The 21,613-nt window shown below is 38.9% G+C and overlaps 1 protein-coding gene across 1 annotated transcript in view; it reads right to left on the reverse strand.

The window, feature by feature from the left end:
* The window catches only part of CFAP65 (cilia and flagella associated protein 65), a 2,328,717-nt gene that overhangs the window by 1,143,282 nt on the left and 1,163,822 nt on the right, over positions 1-21,613 (reverse strand). The window lies entirely within an intron of this gene.

Raw genomic sequence — 21,613 nt, forward strand, 5'->3', positions numbered from 1 at the left:
CAGATAATACCGTAATTCTCTCAAGGCACATACTTAGTGAAACATTGGGTAAAAGCAGGATAGAAATGGGAAACAAACATGAAAATAAGCGACAAGGAGATGAATGTAGAAACAACAAAGGCCAACTCAATAAAAAATTTTATTAGTGCTTTCGTCCATCAGTTTTACAATGAACGTCTTCAGATAAAACCAAAGCCCAGAAGGAACTGCTATTTAAAAAGTCTGCCAAATCCTAGTAGTTGACATCACTAAATACATTCATTTAAAGAAACAGCAGCATTAAATTACACTGAAATAATAAAAAGTCCAGATAAACAGTATATAAACTAATAAGCTCTTCATGAATGGTAATTTGACCCACTCGACCTCAGTAAATATCAGTAATAATAATAGTGCTAATTATTAAAACCATTCAAGTAAAACCAGTTTACACACACACACACACACATATATATATATATATATATATATATATATATATATATATATATATATATATATATATATATATATATATATATATATATCAAATATGTTAAATTACCATTCATGAAGGGCTTATTAGTTTATATACTGTTTATCCGGACTTTTTATTATTTGAGTATAATTTAATGCTACTGTTTCTTTAAATGAATTTATTTAGTGATGTCAACTACTAGGATTTGGAAGACTTTTTAAATAGCAGTTCATTTTGTGCTTTGGTTTTATCTGAGAAGTTCACTGTAAAATTGGTGGACTGAAAGTGCTAATAAAATTTTTATTGAGTCGGCCTTTGTTGTTTCTACATTCATCTCCTTGTCGCTTATTTTCATAAGTTGGTGAAACACTGAGAAGAGCTCACTGTCTGCAATCTCTACAAAGACTTCACAGTAAAAACAAACAACCAATTCAGAGCACTAAGAGTTGTGATAAGTATTATTACATAGAAAAGAATGATGAAGTCATGCTATACACCAGCTGTTGACATGGGTGACTCAATAAACAGCAGTTTTACATAAATCTAGGGCTGCACAGAAGCCTTAATTCTTAGTCATGGAAAGAGCATTCTGCCTGGGCCTGGAAGCAATGTAATGACTACAGAAAATCAAGACTGTGTGAAAAACCAAACAGCAGTGCTGACTGCAACATCCTATCAACATTTCAACAAAAGCATATAAATACACAATAAATCAGAAACTACTGGGGTTCATTACATTATCTTTCCCCAAAAACAGAGTCAGGTAGAATAGGACACATATGCAGAAGGCAGGCACACACACACACACACACACACACACACACACACACACACACACACACACACACACACACACACACACACACAGTCAACTAAATAAACTTGAAAATAAATCACATGTAAAAAGAAAATGTAACAGCATTTAAAACAACAATCGTATAACAAAGTGGACTATTATTTTTCGCTGATCATAACCAGACTGATGTATGTTCAAGTAATGGATGTCAAGAAATTTACCTCAAGACCAAGCATATAACAAATGATTCAGAAACCTTATCTTAATAACATAATATGAGGAGGTGATATTCTGATTTTTTGGTGATATACTGAATGTAGCCTAAAACAATACCACATGAGGGTAGCAGATGAACAATAGGAACACAAACTACAAAGAAATGATGATCACTTTTGATCACCCAATACAAATTATTAAAGTAGAATTAAGAAAAAACAGATACTGTAGCTAAAAAGAAAGGGAAAAGTTTCCACAAATAACCAAATATCCTTCCACAGTAACTAGAGTGGCCTGTATACCAACAGCCATTAATTAATTTTCCAATAAGCAAAAACCAAAGCAATATGGAACAAAGACAGCCAGAATGCATAAAAGGGCAGTGAAGTAACTAGGTTAACATTATAGGTGCTGAAGAAGACACTTTTTAACATCAGACTAAACCACCACTGTTCATATAAATGTTAATTTTGCCTAGGAGGGATAGGAATACATTGACATCACAGAATTAAAAATAAACATTCTGAGAAATTCAACCAAATCAATAAATCTGAAAACAGAATAAAATATAGAATTTACAAGCAATGATCAATGAGATAAATGTGCATTCACTACAAAGATCAAGGGTCTTAAGGAATAATGAAGTTGTATAAAAATAGTGAGGGGAAATATTATGAAGCCAACATTTGAAATACAGCCAGAACGTGGACATTGTGAAGCCAACACTCTAAGTGCAAATAATGGATAACAAAGTCACTAATATGACTGACAGAGACAGAGATAGAATGAAAGGGTGACAAACCCTTTATTTATGAAGGGGCTAAAGCAGGTTATGTAAATCCTTGGTGGGCTCAGGCTAGGCTAAGCAAAAAGCCTTGGCCTGGGTAGTTCTGCCTCACCAAGCTGCCTTGTTTCAGGATAAAGTTGGTCAATATGGACTGGGGGGAGGGTGGGGGTCAATGGGCAGAGGCTAATGATTAGAGCAAAGCAGAGAACAAAAATAATATATACTTAGAAAATGTTTTAGCCTGATGGAAGTATTGCCTTCCTAATCAAGTGATCCTCATTCCACCATAGCCCAGGTCCTTGAAACCCTTTGTACAAGACCCCCCTTGACATGATTGATGCATACGTAGAAAGCTTTTGTAGAGATTGGAGAATAAGAAATGGAACTCCAGGGTTTATCTCTACCCAAGTGATCCACCAAAACAGTTCTTTCTTCATGAAAGGCAAGACAGGAATTGGGAATGATAGAGAATGACAGTGTTGTGCCCAGACAGATTTTATGTACCACTGAATTTTCCTCATATGAAGTATGGCAAATGGAATCATTCTTACTGTGGATGGCTTGTGACACTTAGAATATCTCTCTGTTTTTCTCTCTCTCTTTTTATTTTATTTTTTTTTTTTTTTTGAAGAATTTTTACTGAATTTTAAATATGAGCAGAAATCATAACAGTTCAATTTACAAGGAAATATCTGACATAATAAATAAAAATAACATTTTGAATTTCTCTTGTAGAAGTCAGAGAAAAGTCTATGATGGATAGAAAAAATCTGTTAAGAAATTAATCTTGTCTAAGAGAATAAAGACCATCATGAGGAATGCATTGAGAAGGAAACCTAAGAAGACTAGAGAAAGACAAAGAAGAAGTCTGGACTTGTTGCAGTTTAGAATAAATCCCAAGTTCTGGAAGAGGTTAATAGTGAACTGTAAATCTCAAAAAAATTTCTGTACACTAGTGGCTTGAATCAGAAAATAGTGCATATAAGAACATATGCAGATACCTTGGAGTCTGCATAATGGGATAACATGGACTAGGCATTCTGTGGAGACTCTCAGAGCAGTGAAAAGACAGAATGACAAAGTAGTAAACAAAGTGAAACCCCCCCAAGGCACACAATCTTAAAAAAAATCCTGTGTTCTGGATGAAAGGGAATATGAAGATAAACATCCTTCAGATCCAAGGTAACCTGAAAAGCTTTGGGAAAAAACAGAGGGGAAAATATTTTGGAGTGGCAACATTTTGAGTTCTGGAACTTTCAAAAAGGTGTTCAGAATGGCCTCCAGGTACCTTGTTTTCTTGGAACAACGAAACACCTTTTGATAGAAATGAAATTAAAAGGCTCTATTACTCCCTAATCTAGAAGGTCTGAAATGAAAGAAGGACTCAGATATTGTTTGTTTGGAGATACCTGTGCAACTGCATACTGAGAAGGGAATTCCAATGTACAATGTACCTTTTTCAGATTTTTTGCAAAACCCAAGAATTTGTTGTAATTGTTTTGCTGAAGGGAAGTCAGACAGACAATTCATTGGGAAGTATGGAGGATGGATGGCCATGGTGGGGAAAAAAGGATAGTCAGAAACTAAAAGGCTTATCTGATAAGGGTCTTATGGGTCCTTAAAAGTCAGATTTGGGCTTGTCTTGCAACTACTTTCTGTTGAGTACTTATTTTGTGTTAGAAAGGACCTAGTGTGAAGGGGCAATTTCTCTGAAATTTTGGAATAGGGTAAAGAAAAAAGATGTATATACCACCTGTTAAGATGTTACTCCTTTCCTCCAATTTCTGTGACTATCTCCAAAGGACAGCTAAACGCGTAGTCTTTATCCAAAGTAGCATCTAAAAGCTTGACTTTGATATCCTCAGGTAGTATCTGGAATCTAAGCCAAGAAGACCTTATAAAAGCAGATCCAATGGTAGCTGAGATAATTTACTTATTTATTTATTTATTTATTTTACATTTGTTGACCGGGCTGGTCTAGCTGGATACATGTCCATTTTCAGTAGAGGCCCGGGGAGAAAAGCTCCACATAGAGATACATAATAGTACAATTATATAAAAGAAGTTATACAATGTTAAAAAAAATATTTAGGAAATGTAAGATAGTACAGTCAAATCGAAAATCCACCCCCCCCCTTTTTTTTTTTAATAGTATTCCAGTTCATAGGTTACAGTGATAATTTATGCATAAAATGCTTATAATTAGTGTACGTAGGATAGATTGTAAATATTTCATATGAAGACATGAAGGAAGGGAGGGAATGAGTTAGGGGGAGAAGAAATTAGCCAGGGTTAGTGCAGGTGCATAGCCAGTGATTATTAAGATGTGAATTTAGATGTTTTTTAAAAAGTAGGAGAGAAGTCTGAGCTGTGATTTCAGTGGGAAGTTTATTCCATAATTTTCCTACAGAGTTTGAGAACAAGGAGTCACCTGCTGAGTTGTTTGATTTAGTAGTGTTAATCAGTAGTTTGTTTGAGGAACGTAAATTTTTGAGGTTGTTATATGGTGTGATATGGCTAGAGAGTATAGGAGTGTTGCTAGGTTGATACAGGGTCTTGTGGGCTAAAGTAAGGTGGTAAGATTGAAGCTGGTTAGGGAATTCAAGCCAGTTTAAGTGTTTAAGATTTAAGCAGTGATGGGTTCTGAAAGGGGAGCCTGTAGCAAATCTAGCAATATTATTGTAGGAAGTTGCTAGTTTCTTGAGGTTGTTTTTGGAGATATTAGTATATATTGGAGCAGCATAGAGCAGAGTGAATAAAAGGTGAGTTCGAGCTATGGCAGACCTAGCTTCTGGTGAAAGATAGTTTTTGATGCGATAGAGGGATCCTAGTTTCTTATTAATTAATTTTATTGTATTGTTTATGTGTGTCTCGAAGTTTAGGTTGTTGTCAATTGTTATACCTAGCAATTTAGTGGTAGGGTCAGGTGAGATAAGGGTACCATTATTAGAAATAAGATTTATTTGTACAGGGGAAGACTTTTGGGTTGGGGTGAAAAGTAGCAATTTAGTTTTTTTGGGATTTAGAAGAAGGCAGTGGTAGGAGAACCATTGTTCAACAGTGTTAAAGGCTTTTTGAGTAATTGACTGATGTTCGGTTGGTGAGGAGGCAGAGCAGATTAATGTAGAGTCATCTGCGTACTGAATGCAGGTGGAGTATGGGATTTCAGATTGCAGGTCATTTATGAAGATAGAAAATAAAAGTGGGCCTAAACTAGAGCCCTTTGGAATGCCTAGGGAGATTGGGCGGTGATTGGATAGTTCATTTTGCCAGAGTACGGCATGCTGACGATTGCCAAGGTAAGATGTAAACCATTTTAAAGATAGAGAATCCAAAGAGAGAGACGTAAGGGTGTGGAGTAGACGTTGATGGTTGACCATATCAAAAGCTTTGGATAGGTCAATGAAAACTGCAGATGAAAGTCTATTGTTATTACGGTTGGTGTTGATACAGTTTGTGAATGATAGCAGGGCAGTGGTAGTACTATGAAAAGGTCTAAGGCCATGTTGGCAGTTGGCAAGTAGGTTACTTATAAGAAGGTGATTGAGTATCTGCTTGTGAATGCATTTTTCCAAAATTTTAGCTATAGGGGATAGTAAAGCTATGGGACGATAGTTGGAGAAGTCATTGGGAATTCCACCTTTATGTAAAGGGATGATATGTGAGATTTTCCAGATTGATGGTACTTCACCTTCTTTTATAGATCTGTTTATCAGAATGGAAATAGGATAGGCTAGGGCTTTAGCAGCTTTTTGCAAGAATTCTGCTGGGAGTTTATCTGCAGATGGGGAGGTTGGTTTTAACTTTTGGAGAAGGGAGGAGATGTAAGAAATGGATACTGGTTGGGGGTGAAATTGTGGGGGTGGATTATGGGAATATGTGGGCAAGTTAGATATATCAGGTGATAGGTGGCTGGCTAGAGTTTGAATGGTTTCTGTGAAGAAAGAGTTGAAGGCATTGGCAGTTTCTTTTGGATTATTGGGGTTAGATCCTTGGGGACTGGGTGTGATTGATTGGCCTGGGTAGAGAAGATTATTAATACTAGCCCAGAATTTTTTAGGTTGTCTGGTAGAGGATTGTTGTAATTGTAGATAGTAATTCTTTTTATCTAGTAGGATGGCTCTTTTAGTATTGTTTCTGTGTTCTCTAAAGGTTTGATGGTCTGACGGATTCTTGGAAGTCCGCCATTTTGCCCAATATTTATTTCTAGGTAGGATTTTCTGTTTAGTAGTAATAGTAAGCCATGGGGCTGGTTTAGGTATGATTCTGATAGAACGGGTTGGCTATCCAAGATAGCCAAGAATGTAGAATTAAAGTATTCCACGGCATTGTTGAGAGGGAGAGTTTTTACTGGAGACCAATTACACTGATTAAGTTCTGCTTGGAAAAGTTCTAGGTTGAAATGCTTTTTTGAGCGTATTGTTCGGAAATTGTTTGGGAATGTTATGTTGGTTTTATGTCTAATAATATATGTCAGACAATGGTCACTAAGGTCATCAGGAAGGATGCCTGTTGTGTAGGTTTGCTGTGGGGTATTAGTTAGTATCCATTCTAAGGTGTTGCCTTGTTATTGATTTTATTGGTTCTGGTATGGTGATTAACTAGTTGTGAGTAGCCATACAGGTTAATGTGGGTGGTGGGATTTATATTCGTGCAAGAGTTTCAGTCAATGTTAAAGTCCCCAAGAATAATGGTTTCTTGTGGGATATTACTAGTGAGCCAGCTAAGAATGTCTTCTAATATATTGCAGTTGTTCCCAGGGGGGAGATAGACTCAGATGATATTTATGGCTTTACTAGTATTTAGCTGCAGTTTGGAGATTATTATTTCTGCACTAGCATTAGTAGGTAAGTTAAGGTTAAGTGTACTGACTTGTAGCTCAGTTTTATAGAGGATTGCTACTCCGCCTCCTTTTTTGGAAGTACGGTCGAGTCTAATAATATTATAGCCAGGTGGGGAGATTTCAATGTCTTTAATGGAAGGTTTTAGCCATGTTTCTGATAAACATAGGATATCAAATGGCTGAGTCTGTAAGAGAGCATGGAGTTGAGCAACTTTGTTGCATATGCTGCGTATGTTCAGGTGAGCAATAGAGAGTGAGTTGGTAGGTTTGGGAGGAGGAGGTTTTATAGTATTATTGTGGTTTATAACTGTTGTGGGAGGCGGATTATTTGGTCCTGGGTTAGGGTGAATATCACCATCTAATAGAGATAGTAGGGGTGCTATAGGTTTAGGGTGCACTGGTTTGCTGTGGAAATCAAATAGTTTTCTAGTTTTTGGGTAAGAGAAGTTGATGTGAGTAATTCGATGATATTTTGGTAATTGGTAGCAAGGAATATAAGGGATATTTAGCCAGAAATGAGAAGAAGGTTTTGTTTGTGATAAGGTATGTTTGGAAGGTAGTAGGAAAGGGTTATTGGGAGAGTGTTCAAATGAGGTAAGAAGGTAGGTAGAGGCTAGAGAGGGTAATAGGAGTAACCAAATTAAAGTTTGATTTTTGTGGGGGATTGTAGGGATATACATTTTTAAGGATGGTGATTTGAGTGGATCAGTGATAGTTTGGGAAAAGAATTTGGGTAAGGTAGAGAGAAAGGTGTAAGGAGAAGTGATTAGGGATAGATAGTGTGGGCAGGTTTTAGAGGAAAAGGGGGTGGGTGTAGTAATTATTTGGTTATGTGATTGGAGTAATTTTGATGGGGTGTGGTCTGTAGGTGGAATAAGTTTAGGAGCACTGGGGGTGGTTGGGATTTGGGGGTAGGGTAGGGGAGCGGAGTGAGCCCGAAGGGCGAATGGAGCGGGATCAGACAAGAGAGAGTTCTGCCAGGAAAGACAATCAGTGAGGTTGAAGAAAAATTCAGCAGGTAAGTTTGTTAAAATTGAAGTTTGCGAGGGACAGAATGTTAGAAAGAAGTGGCTGGTAGGAAGAGATAAAGGCTGTTAGAGAGATAGTAGGTAAGAAGGATGCTAAGAGGGAAGGTAAAGACACAGTGGAAAAGCAGGGGCCAATGTGCTATAGGTAGGAATAGCAGGTTTGTATCAAATTGGTAGGAATAGCATATAGAGTGATGCCACCTAGTGGTCAGGAATATGGATGCAAGAGCAAGGCCTTCTTTAGGTGATGGCAGGATAAGGGAAGGATAAAAGTGGGACAGAAGGAAAGATAGGACACATATTAGAATTAGGGAAACGTGCAGGAGATTAAAGTAAGTGGGGGGGGTTGACTGCTGACTACCTAGACTTGGAAGCTTAGGCTAACCTAGCAGAAGCTAGGTAATTAATCAGGTTACAAAAGTGACATTAGTTATCTGCGTACATACTTTCACTGGTTTAAAGTAAGAGAAAGTTTCTCTGGGAGCCCATAACTACTTCCTGAGATGGATTAATTTCAGTGGCGACCAGCAGATAACATTCAGTTGTTTGCTGTAGGGGCAAAATGATGTACAAAGCTTGACCCTAATTTGCAAAGCTTGACCCTAATTTGCACACTTAATGGAGCAAGGAGTAAAGTGTAACTTGAAAAGCAGAAGAAATCATATCCCGTAGGGCAGATCTAGAGTCAATGTCAGGGAGATTAGGAATAAGTGTGGACATATTGTCAAACATGGATAACAGGCACCTAATGATAACATGAGTTTGATAATTAATAGCATGGAAAACTAATGTAGCAGAAGTATAAACTTTCTTTCCATATCTGCCCATTGCTCTTCTATCTTCATCATTTAGTAAGGCATTTGAGGATGGAAAACATTTAGATGGCTTGTCAAAGTCCATAGAAATAACTTCAGGGTCAGATATAGGGTTTGTGAACAGATCTTTGTGAATGTAGCACCTATCAGGCTTTTCTGGCACAGGGGGGGGTTGATTCCATGACTACAGAAGCAGAAAGAAAGTGGGGACAGCAAAAGATTTGGGGATATCCATGTGGAGTAAACTGTTGTACCCCTTTTAACATTTAGACAGTTTTCTACCTTCCTAATTAAATTGTTGCATCATTTTTTGGAAAGCCTCCCCAAAATGAAATTATCCTTGGAGTGTGTCTGAAGATGAAGTATCTCTAGATTTAGACTCAAAACAAGACTGAAGTACAACTGGCAAGAGTAGTCCAGAGGCTCAGAGGCTGATTTTGAGTAAGAATCTTCCTTAGAGGAAGTATCCATCTTTTCCTTTGTGAGGAGTAGAATGTGTTGAGGCAAAAAAAACTATGGAGGTTTTAAACATAAGGTCTTTAAAACAGTCCATGAGAAAAGTCCTACCATTCCTGTTGAGGATCTCTGGCTGTAGATGTAGCATAAGATTAAAAAATGTTTTGTGTTTTTTTTTTCTTTTTCAGGTTTTCTAAAGAAACCATCAGTGAAGGGCTTTACCTCAGACCAACCTCAATAAAGAACCTGAGACATCCTCATTAACAAGTATCTGAGGAACACTGTTTGGTCCTTCCAAAATCAAAAGCCTAGGCTCTCCCTTCATAGCCTTAAAGACCATCTGATTGGTTGAACGGGATGTGCCAAAAGGATGCTCCATATTGGCTTCCAAAGGAGTTGCAACAGTGGGAATAGGTCAAAATACTTGATGGTCTGCAGACTTGTTTATGGTCTCAACAGAAACATCAGACTCCAGCATTAACAGAGAAGTACACAAAACAGCACCCTCCTTCTGTTTTTGAGTTTCTTTTGGACTGTAAAGCAACATCTGGGGAAGGAGCTTCTGTTTGCACAGTAGAGTAGCTCATGCCAAAGCTTGTAAGCATTTGTTTGCTATGTAGGTTTTAGCTATGCCAAATGGCCTCTAAGAGTCTTTGGAATAAAACCCTGATAAACAGAACATTTGGTGTTATGGTCAGATGCTTAACAGAAAAGACACTGGGTATGCCTATCCTTATACAAGACCTGCCCTCCACAGAGACATTTCCCTCAGAACAAAGCTTAAAAGTCAGAAAAATAGTTCAATAATGAGGTAGGTTCCTCAATGGGGTGCTTAACTTTCCTTCATGAATGCAAATGGATCCTTTTGTCAGCTGACCGAGAGAGCTACAGATGGAGTTGTGCTTTCCAGACTGGCAGCAAAACGTTATGAGGATTTTTGCATTTCTATGCTTGTATGTCCCTTAAGTATCTGCATGTAGTCCTTGTGGCAAGGTCTATGGTCAGAAATATGGTTTGTGAGGAAGTAGCACCTAGGTTTTGGTATACTGACCAGACATACTGTTTTCTTGGCAAGATGCATCCCATCTTTCAACATTACTAAAACAGTGATCTAATGGTGGACATCTGCCACAATCCACAAATGATATAGCAGATGATGGTACAACCCTGAAAGTATAGCGCTTGTGTTTGTGCATGACCAAAAGCTGAGTACCAAAGAAAAACAGGATAGGAAGGAGTGGTGAACAGCTAAGCCATATTGCTCAACGTTATTTGCAACAGTGTAACCATGTGGCATCAATAGCACAAAAATGTTAAAGGCAAAGAATAAAAACCTCAGAGATCACAACCTCAAGCAGCTCAAAACAAGTTTCAGTAATACTGCGCATTAAGCAGCCCTGGGAGGATAATAGGTACACAAACAGTATAATCCTATAGCCCTAGCTACCCCTCCAAAACTGACAATAGCAGCCCTCAGATACAAATACACAGGAGTACATTAATAAGACACATACGCTGACTCAACAGTAATGCTGTCTACTAAGACAACTGTACCTAAGTGAGTTGGATTCAGCAAATCCCATTATCAAAAAAGGTATAAAGTAGATTATACTGTCTTCCATTTTTCTGCTTCAGTTATTTCTAGGCAGACACAGCTGGTGAGCCTGTTTGACTCCAGAGGTACTTAAATAGTTAAGATATAAATGTAGGGGTGTGGTGCATTCCCCACAACAAAGAACATAGGCTGCACACTGTAAACTACACCTTACAGTACGTGTATAAGCAACTGCTGTCAGTCAGTAAATAGGGACTGATCAACTGCTGTACACTCTTTACAAAAAGCCATAGAAGAAGCCAAGGCCCTGGTAGAATGAGCCTTGATTCTTCCTGGAATAGTTTTGTTTAGTGGAAATAAATGTTAACAGCCTGTGACAACCAACTGGAAATAGGCTCCTTTAATGCAAGTCATTGCTTCATTTTACCTTCACAAGAAATGAACAACTGATCATAAGTTCTGAAAGATTTTGTTCTATCAGGACAGTACCTGAGTTATCTGTGGACATCCAAGGCATGCAGTATTCTTTCTCCCTCATTGTTGGGTTCAGGGAAGAAAATAGGGAAATGTATAGTTTGGCTTAAAGTAAGCCTGGATGCCAGGTAAGGCATAAAAAAAAACCCTTTCTGTGTGGAAAATGAGATAAGGTGGACCCACCATCATAGCTAGCAACTCAGATACACACCTTGAAGAGGTCACAGCAATTTGTCAGATTGTTTTCCATTTTAAGAACCTTAAGTCATCCAAATGAGTAAAGTCAACTGGAACAAGTGTTAGCTTCTCTAACACAAAATTAAGATCCCAAGGAGGAACCACCAGTTTCTTGGAGATCTCTTATGCAATAACCTTTTCAAAAGCATGAGAACGCATTGAAGGAGTGAGATTCATGTGCAGACATGCTGAAATATCAAACAAATTAACCTTGACAGAGGAGTAAGACAGGCTATAGGAAAGCAACTCACAGAAATACTGTAAAGCATAGAAACACTAGCCTTGAACTGATGCTGGTTATGTTGTTGGCACTGACTATAAAACCTGTACCATTTGTTTATATATGATTTTCTAGTTGCAGGCTTTCTTGCTTCCATTAATACCTGCTGTACTTCCTCAGTAGAAAAGTGTCTAAAAGGTATGATGACCTTATCATCTAAATTGAAAGGTGTTTGTTGTTAAATGTGAAATGTGTAAATCTTCCGTCCTGTCTTCTATGTACATACTGTAAATGTGTTAAAATTGATAAAATTATTTGTAAAAAAGACCCTAACATCCAAGCAGTCAGTTGAAGTTGTATGGTATCAGGATGTATCATACAGTCCTGCTCATGTGTGAGGGAATGCACTCTGTGAAAAACCTTGTGGTAATTGCCCCTAGCCAAATACAAAAGAATGGAGAACCATTGTTGCCTGGGTTACAAGGAAGTTGCCACAATGACTCTGGAGATTTCCTTCTGAGTCTTCAGAAGTACTCTGGATATCAATGGAAAGGCATACAGGAAAATTCCTGTCCAAGTAAAAGAAAAGACATGTATCTTCCAGGCCTTCTTGCATGGAGTCCTTGAGCAGAATTTTAACCGGCTGAGGAACTCCCCACCTATACAGCATATCTTGGAATACCATCCCAACAATGTAGTTTCCATTCATGAGGGTCTGCCTTTGTCCTGCTCAGCTTGTCTGCAACACAGTTTTTCTCTGATGGAATATAGGATACCTGGAGAGTGAGAATGTGCCATAAAGCAATATCTAATGCTAATATTAAAAGTCTGCATTGAGGTAGGATCTGGTTCCCCACTTGCTTGTTTATGGACAACATCACTGTGGTATTGTCTGCAACTACTTCAAGAGATCTTAGGGCTAAAGATGATTCAGAGAGATGAGTGCTTTGATAAGGGCAAGCATCTCTTTTATATTTATGTACTTGTGTCTGTCTTTGTTGTCAGAGATACCTTGCACTTTTATCCCCCTTGACACTGCTCCCCATGAAAAGTCAAGGCATCTGTGGTGATGGTGGTGATTTTACTGAGATATGTAGAAGAGACACAAGGAACAGAATTCTGTGTGATAAAGTCAAAAAAAACGTTTGAATATTCTCTTTGAAACACAGCCTGCACAGGAGATCTCTCACCCAAGTGAGCAGTGAATAGCCCACAGGGTAAGGCAGAGAACTGGTAAAATGATCTGTACACATAAAACCTTAAGAAGGACCTGAAATCTAGATAAATAGGAATGTAATAATAAGCATCATTTATATCTAAAGTTATCAAAAACTCAAATGAGAATGAAGGGGTAATACGCTGTGAAGTAAAAGCATTTTGAACTTAGACACTGTCACATATTGGTTTAGGGAAAAAAGGCCCAGATCTGGTCTCTGGGCATTTTATTTCTTTGGCACCAAAAACACACTTGAATAAAAACTTTTCCAAACTGGAAAGAAGGAATAATTTCTATTACTCCTTGAGACAACACGTGCTGTAGGACAGGAGGGAACAAAGCAGTTTGGTTTGGTGAATGTGGAATAATTCCTTAAAAAGGAGAAATTTCTTCCCATTGGCATCTGAAACATTGCTGAATCAGCCTCAAAACCCACTTGTCTGAAAGAATGTGTTGTAAAAGAGAAACATGTAAATTCAGACATTCTGGAAGGGATGCATGTCTGTGTAGTCTGTCTGTTTATCAGTCCGTTTATATTTTGTTATGCTGCTATCCATCCTGATATGTTTCTGTGTAATAAAGCATATAAATGAACTACCTCACCTGTTTGTCATCTGTACTAGAGGAGGACAAATAACAAGGTGTTAGAAGTGACATGTCTAAAAAGGACAAGGTGCCAGAGTGGGATCCAGATTCCTCAGATTCGAGACCGAGAGGCACTCAGTTAAGATTGGAGGAATCATCGCTACTGCTCGTATAACTCGCAAAACAGGTCAGAAGCAAATTTTAGGTATTAAAACATGCTCAAAATATTTCTTATTTGCAAAATAAGAAACGAGGCATTCAGAATGCTTTGAATGAATTTCTGAGTAGCAGAAATATTCGATATTATGATATATTACCAGAAATATTCGAAATAACTAAGGAAAATGTTTGAAAAAAGTCTGAATCACATAAAATGAATAAAATAAGGGAAACAACTAAATTTTTTCACTAAGCACTTTTTCACATTAATCAAAGCTATTTGAGTTGTCTGAAGTGTATGAAGTCTTTGTATGTTTGTGCAGTATTATAGTACAGCTATTTCACAAAATACAGCCATTTCAAATCATATTTCTCAAAGTACAATATTTCGAAGAGTTTATTGTGCATTTGAATTATTACAGGCACAAATAGCAGCTTGTTCATATATAATTACAAGGGCCATATTTTTCACTGTGTTTGGGCATAATTTGTTGGCATGGCAGACAGATTTCGAAAACCAGCTCCACTTGTGTTTGATACTAATATTGCAGAGAACTGGAGAGTGTTTGATCAAGAGTACGATATTTTCATACAGGCTGCATTTTCTGACACAGATGATTGTACAAAGGCATTTATTCTACTTAATTTAGCTGGTTCAGAAGCCATAGAAAGAGAGTGTGTATGCACCTGCTGTCTTTGCAGGTGAGAGGGAAAGCCGTCATATAGTTATGCTGCCTGAGTGATGGGAGAAACCCAAGTACTTAAAATGTAAATTTAGAGAAATGTGTAACCCCCAAACGAACATTGCAATGGAAAGGCACTTATTTTATACAAGGGATTAAAAGCCTGGGGAAACATTTGCAGCATATATAACTGATTTGAGAAACAAGCCTAAAACGTGCAGATTTGGTGATTTAAGGGATGAGTTGATAAAAGACAGACTTGTCTGTGGTATTAGAAGATGTTGTGAGAAAGATTTTGCTTTGTGACAGTGATTTAACTTTGAATAAGGCCAATGAGATCTGTCAGATAAATGAGCTTACAGAAAAGCACACAAATATGGACACAAATGAGAGATGCATGCTTCCAGTAACTTTTAAGGCCAATGTTGATAATATGCAGCACTTGGTTAAAAGAAACAGGCCAAAGCACATTGCAGCAACTGTAAACCCTGCAGCAGTCACAGGGAAACCCCACAGCTTTCTAGCAAATTCCAGAGCACACACAGTCTCAGTGAAGCATAAGATTGAGTCAGCAAACTCAAAGAATGGGCCCCCACCCACTTTCATTGTCAACTGTTGTAAATGTGGAGGAAGTCATGAGCCTAAAAGGGAAAAATGTTTATCTTTTGGTCGGCAATGTCACAGATGCAATAAGTGGAATTATTTCAAAAGGTTTTGTAAATCAAAAGGCACACATTCTTTTATTCAGGGGAACTTTCAAAGAAACAAGTTGATCAGTTAGAAAGCAGTGACCCTATTTTTTATGTTGATGGCATGTCAGTGCTTCATGAAACAGTCAATGCAGTAAATTTAAGGGCAGAGAATGAAGTATTTTGTAATGTTTGGATAAATGGAAAACCCATAGAGCTCAAAGCTGACACAGGTGCAATGTTATGTCTGCAGAAACATTTGCTGGAGTATGTGCTGGTGAGAAGCTTGATTTGACAAAGTGTGCAAACTTGTTGCTTATGGTGGTGATGAGATTCAAACTGAAGGTTCAGTAGTACTTTCTTGTTGAGTTGCAGATACAACTTGTTATTTTATGCGGTCAAAAGGCATGTACAGTCATTACTAGGACTCAGATGTAGTTTGAAAATAGGGCTGCTTTCACTTAATAAGGAAGTCCATCATGTTAATTTGAAAGACCACTACTCTAATTCAAACCAGTATATTTTCTCTATCTATGCTGATCTTTTCGAAGACAAACTAGGCAAGCTTTCAGTTGTGTACTCCATGAAGTTAGATCCAGATGTCAGCACAGTTGTCAGGCCAGCCCAGAAAGTTCCAGTAGCTATGCAGAAAAGAGTCAAAGCCAAGCTAGATAAAATGGTGCAACAAGGAGTAATTTGTCCAGTTGAAGAACCAACTGAATGGGTATCCTCCATGGTGGCAGCACATAAGAAAAGCTCAGATGATATCAGAATATGTATTGATCCATGAGATTTGAACAAAGCACTGAAAAGACCTCATCATCCAATGCGTACAGTTGAATAAGTTGCAGCTCTGATGCCAAATGCCACTGTTTTTCTGCCGTTGATGCAAAGAGTTAATTTTGGCAAATTTAGCTTGATAAGAAATCCTTGTTGCTTATTATGTTCGGTACTCTTTTTGGCAGGTACAACTTTTTGAGAATACCATTTGGGATAAATTCTGCCAGTGAAGTCTTTCAACGCACAACAGAGCAAATTTTTTCTGGGTATCTTTGTGTTATCACAGTAGATGATATTCTAGTAAGAGGTAATGGTGAAGCTGAGCATGACAGAAGCCTCAAGAAACTTCTGGGAAGAGCACATCAAGTGAATCATAAGCTAAAACCTCAGAAGTGCACGTTCAGTTTACGATAAGTCACTTATGTTGGTCATTTGTTTACCAGTTCAGGCTTACGACCAGATCCTTCCAAGCAAACAGCTATTCTCGAGATGCCAGCTCCAGACAATATTCAAGCCCTTGAACGTTTTCTTGGCATAGTTAACTACCTAGGCAAGTTCATTCCAGACTTAAGCTAATTAGCAGCACCGCTCAGAGAGCTGACATGTAAAGATGTATCCTGGTCATGGTTGGAACAGCACCAGAAAGCATTTGATGTCCTGAAACAGAGAATTGCTAGTCCGTCAACTCTCAGATATCATGATTTCATAAACCAGTTACTCTTTCCTGTAATGCTTCGAAGTTTGGTCTTGGTGCAGTCATTCTTCAAGAGGGTCAACCTGTTGCCTGTGCATGCAGATCTCTAACCCTAACTGAAATGCAGTATGCTCAGATAAAAAAAGAACTCTTGGCAATTGTGTTTGCATGTTTGAAGTTCCATGATTATATTTATGGTAGACCTATCCAGATCAAAGCATACCACCAACCGCTAGTCACTATTTTGAGAAAGCCTATGCATACAGCTCCAGCCAGATTGCAATGTATGATGTTCAGATTGCAGAAGTACAATTTCAGTCTTGTCTACACAAAAGGCAAACGGTTTTACCTTGCTGATACATTATCCAGATCACCCGGAAATACCACTGAACAGTATGAGAATGAGTAATTTGATTTTGAAGTCATGGAAGTGAGAAATTTTTCTTCCACATGTCTTGATGAGTTTAGAAATGACATAGCCGTAGATCCTGTTTTGCAGAAGCTCAACCACTTTATCAATCAAAGATGGCCATCAAAGCAATCTAGTTTACCTAAAGAAGTACAACCTTATTTTCCTTACAGAGATGAGATTTTGTCTGACAATGGTATTGTCATGAAAGGTCTAAAAGTCATTGTTCCAAAGTCTTTGCAACAAAAGTATATTATCTTGCATTGTGGCCACCCAGGAACTGATTCTACTAAAAGGAGGGCAAGAGGACTAGTATTTTAGACTTCTATGTCTGTATATAATAGTACAAAGCCACATCAACAGAAGAAACCACTTCAGCTAAACCAGATTCCTGAACTACCTTGGTCGACAGTAGCCACTGACATTTTTGAGTGGAATGATCAACATTACTTGGTGTTGCTATACCCCTATTTCAATTGGTTTGAGAGTGACCTACTTCCTAACCTAGCATTCTGTACTGTCATTACTAAGATGAAGCATAATTTTGCAGTCCATGGTAGTCCACACAAAGTTATTTCTGACAATGGCACAAAGTTTCCTAGGCAGCAACTTTATCTCAGAGTGAGTTGTCCAGCGTTCCAGTTCTAGAGGATGTCAAATATCCCTGCTGCTGAGATGAATCCCAAAGTTCTTGATACAAGTTATTCACCGAAGACTTTCCCTGTTGCAAAACCCAGTTCTGATTACTATATTACTAGATCAGGCCGTATTTCTAGACCATGTTACAGATACACCGCAACTTGGACATAAACATTGTGTTTGTTTCTGATGTCTATATTATTGCATGTCTTATTCCAATGTCATTTCATTGAGGGCAATCTATTTAAGAGGGAGGATGTAGACCCATATGTGTGTATAGCTTTAAGAAGCTTTCTAGAGGCTTGCACAAGTGTATAAATACTGAGCACGTGCGAGCCTGACTGCCATTTTATAGTAAGCTGTTGAGATGTAAGCATGTATGTCTGTGTAGTCCACCTGTTAATCTGTTTGTTTATATTTTGTAATGCTGCTATCCATCCTGATGTGTTTCTGTGTAATAATGAAGCATATAAACAAACTACCCAACCTGTTTGTCATCTATACTAGAGAGGGACAATCGACAGTCATTCTGCCTTATTTGACTCTTCTATGTTTGGGAGTCGGGGGGGGGGGGTTGTGCTTTCTTTTTGGAACCTTCCTGCCATTATTTTTTTTTAAATGTACTGTTTACCAGCAATTCGCTGTGACTGTTTATTTTGTTTCTTGCCATAACTGGATGAGGGAACAGAAAATCCCTTGGAAAAGTTTAAAAAGGAGGACTGAAAATCTGAGAGATTCCCTTTATCAGGTTATCTCTCGCATCACATTTTTGATAACCTCTGCAGTAGATGGTCCATAAAAAAGAAGTTATGTCTCACCATAACGTTCCATCTGTGTTGCTGATCTTCGTTCATTCATTACTGATGGGTTATTGGTTCCGTCCTTGGAACTGAGCCAGCCAGTAGCAAAGCTCGCGTCTGCCAAAAACTCTCGAGCCAAGGTCCTACCCAGAATGCTCTGCTCCCTGTTACCTCAGATCAAGTTTGCAAGTTGATAGATAAAAGTAGAGGCTACTTCTGGTCATAACAGATCTACAAGACAGGAGTACATGAGATCAACCAAGAACCTCCGAATGGGGGATGGAGGGTGGGAAGTAATGAATGAACGAAGACCAACAACACAGATGGAACGTTATGATAAGACATAACTTCTTTATCTGAATTTTGTTAATCTTCGTTCATTCCTTACTGATGGGACAGAGTCCCCAGCTACCTATATTCCTGGGTGGCCCTCATGGAAGGACATTCCTGAGCACCATGGAGCCAAAGGAAGCTCTGGAGGCCAAGTCCAATTTGTAATGAAGAATAAGCATATGAGGTTTGGCCCAAGTTGCAGCTGAGCAAATATCATTGAGGGAAGCCTTAGCATGGAAAGCTGCTGAAGTTGCCATAGATCTTGTAGAATGTGCTTTGACTCTATGAGGCAAGGTGAGATTGTTTTGTTATAGATAAAAGTAATACAATTTCTCAGCCATGAAGCCAGTGTAACTTTTGATACAGGATGACCCCGTCTAGGTCCAGAAAAAGCCATAAACAGTTGGTCTGATTTACGGGTAGATTTTGTTCTGTCCAGATAAAATCGTACTTACCTATGAACGTCCAAGGAGTGCAAGCAATACTCTCCCTTGTTAGAATGGTTAGGAAAGAACACTGGAAGGTCAATGGACTGGTTGATAGACCACTCTAACACCACTTTTGGTAAAAAGATATAATTAGTTCTCAGTGAAACCCTATGGAAGATAAGATAGGGAGGTTTGATGCATAAGGCCTGAAGTTCTGACAATCGCCTGGCCGATGTGATTGCAATCAAAGACAAAGTTTTCCAAGAGAGATATTTTATATCACATGAAGATGCAGTTTCAAATGGTGGAGCTGTTAGAGCTTGCAGAACCAAAGCCAAATCCCAAGGTTGTACGGATTCTCTAAAGGGAGGTTTTAGGTGGATAACCCCTTTCAAGAAAGTCTTACAGAGTCTGTGTGATATAAGTGAAGAATCTTGAAAACCAATATGAAAATTTGAGATTGCAGCTAAATGTACACGGATAGTAGAGGCAGACACCCCAGAGTGGAAAAGATGTGATAACTAATCCAATACCACTGAGACCGTATTCTCTAAAGGGAGATTTTAGGTGGATAACCCCTTTCAAGAAAGTCTTACAGAGTCTGTGTGACATACGTGAAGAATCTTGAAAACCAATATGAAAATTTGAGATGGCAGCTAAATGTACATGGATAGTAGAGGCAGACAACCCCAGAGTGAAAAAGATGTGATAACTAATCCAATACCACCGAGACCGGGGCTGATAACGGGTCTAATTGTTTATTTGCTGCCCATAGAGAGAACATTTTCCATTTGTTAGGATAGATTAGTCTGGTGAACGATTTATGAAATGCAATAAGAATATTGCACACAGGGGACAAAAAGTTTTCATGCCTGGCAATCATTGGAAGTGGAGAAAGCAAGCTGTCAGTTTCAGGGTTGTTAGATTGGGGTGAATCAGACCCTGTGGATGGGAGATCAATGTTGGGGATGGATTGAGAATCCATGGTTGATCTAGCAGATGAGGCCAGAGGATGGGAAACTAGACTTGTTGAGGCCAATATGAAGCAATGAGGATCACTTTGCTCTTCAACTGTCATGCTTTCTTTAGAATCTGGGAGATGAGGGGAGAGGAGGATAAGCATAAAGAAGACCTGAGGGCCAAGCGTGGACTAGAGCGTCCCTTGGTGACTCTCCCTGAGGGGGGATCTGGGCAAAGTAGTTGCTGCACTTGTAGTTGGTTGAGGAGGCAAATAGGTCGCAGCAAGGCTGGCCCCAGCGGTCGAAGATTTTTGCCATTATCAGAGGACTGAGAGACCACTCATGAGGCTGTAGAATGCACCTGCTCAATTTGTCCACTGTCATGCTGGAGCTCCCGGGAATGTGCGTTGCAATTAGAAAGTGGTTGTAAGCTATCACCCATTGCCATATTCTCAAGGCCTCTCGGCATAATGGGTAATATCTGGTGCCCCCTTGTTTGTTGATGTACCAGACTACTGACATGTTGTCTGATTATATCGTAATAGTCCCTGACAGAAGGATGGAGTAAAATGCTTGCAACGCTAGAAGCACCACCCTCAATTCCAGGACATTGATATGCAAAAGGGCCTCTGATTCCAACCGAGTGCCTTGGACCGAGTTTCCCTGACATAGCCCCCCCCCCTCACCCTATCAGGGAGGTATCTGTGGTCACTGTAGCTATCAGATGATGGGGGGTAAAAAGGGTGAGACCATTGTTGGGGATTTTGAGATGTCTTGCTTGCATCTCTGAGTTACACTTATCTGAAAGGACAAAGGATGTTGCAGAAGGTACCACTGAGTGAGAAGTAGCCACTGAAGGAGTCTCATGTGGAATCTGGCTAGAGGAACAATGGTAATCGAGGCTGCCATTGACCCCAATAGCTACACTATAGATTGAGCTGGGGATTTGTGGTGACAGAGCAGCAGTTGAACTTGTCTTATTCTCTAAAGCCTGTGTTCTGGAGGGGATGCTGTGCAATTTCTCATGTCCAGCAGTACCCCTATAAATTCCAAAGACTGAGTTTGGGTTGTGTTGGATTTCTCCCAGTTTATAGTGATTCCCAGGTTTCAAGCTGTTAAGAGAGCATATTGCAGGGCTTCTTCCAGTAGATGCTTGGTGGGGGCAGTGAGGAGCCAGTCGTCTAGACATGGAAAGGCTTGGAATCCTTGAAATCTCAAGTGAGCGATAACCACTGCCATGCATTTTGTGAACACTCTGGAGGCTGTAGAGAGGCCGAAGGGCAGGGCTCAAAACTGGTAGGGACTGGCTCCTATTTGGAAGCAGAGGTATCTTCTTGAGCATTTGTCCATGCTTA

The sequence above is a fragment of the Protopterus annectens genome, chromosome 6.part0 (genome assembly GCF_019279795.1).
Source record: "Protopterus annectens isolate FY-2018-M chromosome 6.part0, PAN1.0, whole genome shotgun sequence".
Classification (NCBI taxonomy): Eukaryota; Metazoa; Chordata; order Ceratodontiformes; family Protopteridae; genus Protopterus; species Protopterus annectens.